This window comes from Brassica oleracea, chromosome C5 (assembly GCF_000695525.1).
Source record: "Brassica oleracea var. oleracea cultivar TO1000 chromosome C5, BOL, whole genome shotgun sequence".
Lineage (NCBI taxonomy): Eukaryota > Viridiplantae > Streptophyta > Magnoliopsida > Brassicales > Brassicaceae > Brassica > Brassica oleracea.
The window spans coordinates 44,198,238-44,203,278 of record NC_027752.1 but is presented as its reverse complement, the minus strand read 5'-3'; positions in this window follow the sequence as shown (position 1 = coordinate 44,203,278).

Here is a 5,041-nt window from a genome sequence, read left to right as displayed (position 1 = left end):
ACCTTGCCATCTTCACTGGATACATTGAAGGGAGAAAGTATTCAACCCCTACACGGGTTAGTCTGGCAAGGCTAGTGATGGAGCTAGAACGGTTTGAGAATTATCCATGGGGGAGGGTCGCGTTTAAGGTGCTGATGGACTCTGTGAAGGGCATAGATATTTCGGGTTGTTACACTATTAATGGGTTTGCGCAAGCTCTCCAAGTCTGGGTGTACACAGCGCTTCCGGAATTGGGTGCTACTTTTGGTAATTCTCTCCCAAACAATCCGTCTCCACCGATACTGGCTTACAAGGGTCGCAAAGGACGCAGACAGTTTAAAGAGGCTATCCTCAGTCAGGTATTTACTTCAATCTGGACGACTTCGCAGAAAACTTATAATTAAGTCGTCTGATAAGTCTTCCAATTAGACGACTTAGTATAAGACTTATATTTAAGTCGTCTGGAAAATCTTCCAGCTGGATGACTTAGTAGAAGACTTATAATTAAGTAGTCTGGATAGTCTTCCCAGACGACTTAATTATAAGGCTTCTACTAAGTCATCCAGCTGGAAGACTTAGTAGACGACTTATAATTAAGTCGTCTGTAAAGTCTTCCAGCTGGAAGACTTAGTAGAAGACTTATAATTAAGTAGTCTGGATAGTCTTCCCAGACGACTTAATTATAAGGCTTCTACTAAGTCATCCAGCTGGAAGACTTAGTAGACGACTTATAATTAAGTCGTCTGTAAAGTCTTCCAGCTGGAAGACTTAGTAGAAGACTTATAATTAAGTAGTCTGGATAGTCTTCCCAGACGACTTAATTATAAGGCTTCTACTAAGTCATCCAGCTGGAAGACTTAGTAGACGACTTATAATTAAGTCGTCTGGAAAGTCTTCCAGCTGGATGACTTAGTAGAAGCCTTATAATTAAGTCATCTGGGAAGACTATCCAGACTACTTAGTTATAAGTCTTCCAGCTGGAAGACTTTACAGACGACTTAATTATAAGTCGTCTGCGAAGTCTTTTCTTTCCATCTTTCTTAATCCGTCAAATATCTAAGTTCATATCTTCTATTTACTGCAGACTAGGGTGATCAACTTTATTCAAAAGGACACTGGTGAAATGTTTCCAAAATGGGAGTTTGATGTTGAGGACCCGCTCGCGGAGAACATAATTAAACTCATGTTTGTGAAGAAACCGTGGAAGTGGACCATGGATTGCTGGGAAGTCACCGGTACTTGGGTCAATACAAAGCCGGCAGTTGTGAGTCCAGCGAAGAAAAATGTAGTGAAGGAAGACATTCCAAGACCTCAGAAGAAAGCTCGTAAAGAGGCACCTGCTGAAGCTAGTGAAGAGGCAGCTGCAGAGGCAAGTGAAGAGGCAGCTGCAGAGGCTAGTGAAGAGGTGACTACGACTGTTGGTGGTTTGACCAAAGAGGATATTAAAACTATGTTCAAGGACATAGCTGATGCCATGAGGGAAGGGTTTGGGACGTGCCTTAAGGAGATCAAGTATCTGTCGGAAAGGGTGGAAGCTGTGGAGAAGAAGGTTGGTATCACCACAAAACGGAAAGGGAAATCATCTCAAAACACTACCTCTCCACCTAAACCGACGCTCGAACCCAGGGTTAGTAACAAATCCTCTCCCAACAAGGAAAAATCAGACATAAAAACTTACCAAAACGCTCAGATCTATTATGAAAGGGAGACTTCGTCAGAAGACTTCCATGAAGTCCAGACGACTTCCAGGAAGTCTAGACGGCTTCCAGGAAGTCCAGACGGCTTCCAGGAAGTCCAGACGGCTTCCAGGAAGTCCAGACGACTGAAATGGAAGTCGTCTAGTGCATTATATTATAGACGACTAACATGTAAGTCGTCCCAGAAGTCTTTCAGATCTGAAAAACCTGCATATCAAATCCAGATCTGAAAAACCTGCATATCCAAAAACGTTCAAATGACTTAAAAACATGGAAAATGAGTGGAAGATTAGATAAATCTACCTTTATAGAACACACAAAAATACATATCTAAAATTAATAGATCTACCTTTAAATGAGTGGAAGATGAGTACCATCTGATTAAAAACCTTAGTAAGAAAGACATGAGACAAAACTGAAAAATTCATATAAAGTTTGGTATTTTCAAGTCAAAGAGATTAGAGAGCGGTTGAAGAGTTTTAGAATGATAAACATTACATTTTTGTTGCAGCCATTTGAAAGGAGGAGAGAGAATGTGTAAAATTTTCTTTATATAGGGAGACAAAAAATCCAATTAGGTTAACTGTGTAAGTCTTCCGTTATGACGTAGACGACTTACTTGTAAGTTGTCTGTGGCTGGAGGACTGTGTAAGTCTTCTGCTATGACGTAGACGACTTACTTGTAAGTCGTCTGGTAAGTCTTCTACGTAGTCGACTTATCAGACGACTTAATTCGTCTACGACTTACTTGTAAGTCGTCTGGTAAGTCGTCTACGTAGAAGACTTACCACTAAGTCGTCTGATATCTTTTGACTTGTACTCTATTTTATATGAAGCATATTGATGCTTTTAATGTGCTGAGGAAGAGGTACGACGCTAACCCACAACATTTCAGGAGCGAGAGAATGTGCTTCCTTGATCATCTCTTTGCTCAGCAATGGAGATTCAACTTCAAAGATTTTAAGGACTCGAAGCCCGATCACAACGGTTTAGGAAGACTCCCTGGTGGGGCGTGGAATTATTATGCAGGCACTATACCATCATTTTGCCAATCGAACAAGGTTTTGGGGACGGATATTGATGATATCTATGCGCCAGTAAACTTTGCCGACAGTCATTGGATTGCTATGTGGATATCGATCCCTAAGACGCACATAATCGTCTTTGACAGCATTTGTTCCAGTATCTCCCCAGAAGAACTCGATGTGGTAATGGAGCCTTTTCTCTACATGGTCCCTTATCTGCTTGTTGAGTGCGCTTCCTCAGACGAACTACATGCCCAATACAGCCTGGAGACATTCACATATGAGAGACCGACCAATATACCTCCGGCCCGAGCTGGTGATTGTGGCGTGTACACTCTAAAGTACATTGAATGTCATGCTCTTGGGATAGAGTTTAGTAAAAAAGATTTTGCTAAGCCCAACGGGAAGAGTATGAGGGATAAGATGGCGGTGGATATATTTCAAGAAAACAAGGACATGGATGACATCCTGGGTATTTTGACAGGTGATAAACAGGCCACTTTAGATTATTTTGTATGATAGATTAGGCTGATGTGTGTATTTGAACTTGATCCCTATTTTGTATTTGAACTTGATCCCTATTTTGTAACTATATTCTGCACAGAAGACTTACAGTTAAGTCGTCTGATGGACGACTTAATTGAAGGTCTTCTGGACGACTTAATTGAAGGTCTTCTGGACGACTTAATTGAAGGTCTTCTGGACGACTTAATTGAAGGTCTTCTGGACGACTTAATTGAAGGTCTTCTGGACGACTTAATTGAAGGTCTTCTGGACGACTTAATTGAAGGTCTTCTGGACGACTTAATTGAAGGTCTTCTGGACGACTTAATTGAAGGTCTTCTGGACGACTTAATTGAAGGTCTTCTGGACGACTTAATTGAAGGTCTTCTGGAAGACTAATCACTGGACGACTAACTGGAAGGTCTTCTGGAAGAAAAAACCCTGGACGACTAACTGGACCACCTTCTGGACGACTTAATTGAAGGTCTTCTGGAAGACTAATCACTGGACGACTAACTGGAAGGTCTTCTGGAAGAAAAAACCCTGGACGACTAACTGGACCACCTTCTGGACGACTTAATTGAAGGTCTTCTGGAAGACTAATCACTGGATGACTAACTTGAAGGTCTTCTGGAAGAAAGAACCCTGGACGACCTTCTGGACGACTTAATGGAAAGTCTTCTGGAAAATTAATCACTTGACGACTTACATTGTGGTTTCGTATGGCCAGTTTCCTTGCATTTTGAGCATCTATAAACCCTGTGTTGCTTCTGGGGTTTGCGTCCTCTCATCCTGGATAGCTCCAACCAAGATTGCATCCGGAGGAAAGCATGTGTGTTCCTCAACTTGTTGTCTAACACAAGGATATATATTCTCTGAGTATCCTGCAAACAGAAAATCTTTTGAGTACACTGGACATACAAGTGTGGAGATATGCAAACCAACAGATGTTCCAGCAGCTATTGCATGAGAGCAAGGTATTTTCTCCACTGCATAGACACCACAATCACACTTTCCATGTTCCAAATCAACCACACAGTCCACTTTCCCACCTTTCACAAAGAATCGTCATCCATCAATTGGGTGTACCGTCATCGTATACGCTATCTCCGATCAAACAGCAAGCAAATATTCAACACCTCGACTATGTTGAGTTGGGAGACTCAAAGCATCTTCTCTCCTTTTCCAAAACCACTTTCCTAGCTTCTCCCTTATGAACTCCAACAGGAACTGAACCGGAAATCCTCTAGCTCGCTTCAGAGCGGAATTAATAGATTCAGCGATGTTGCTTGTCTTTATGTTGTACCTGTCCCCCTGACAATAAACCTTTGACCATATGCTAACGTCGACATTCTCCAAATACGTTGCAAGGTCCGGGTTTGCACTCCCTATCTCAGCCATGTACCGGTCAAAATATGAAACCGTATGAGCATAAGCAGCATCTTTCACCAAGTACAAGAGATGTTTCCCTTTATATTTTTTGACAATGTTATCTTGAAGGTGATAATAACATATTCCTCGGGTTGCCCAAGGAAACACCTTATCACACGCACTTTTAATGGCCGCGTGCCGGTCAGAGACTATCACCAGAGGCTGCTCATCAGATACACAACTAGCCAATTTTGTGAAAACCCATTCCCAAGAAGGTTCATCTTCAGCATCTACAATCCCAAAAGCCAATGGAAATATCTGAAAATTCTCATCTTGTGCGGCTGCAACGAACATAACACCTCCATATTTCCCACTTAGGTGAGTCCCATCCACCACAATGACCCTTCTCTGATACTTAAAACCTTTGATACAAGCTCTAAAAGAGAGAAATAGATTTAAGTATCT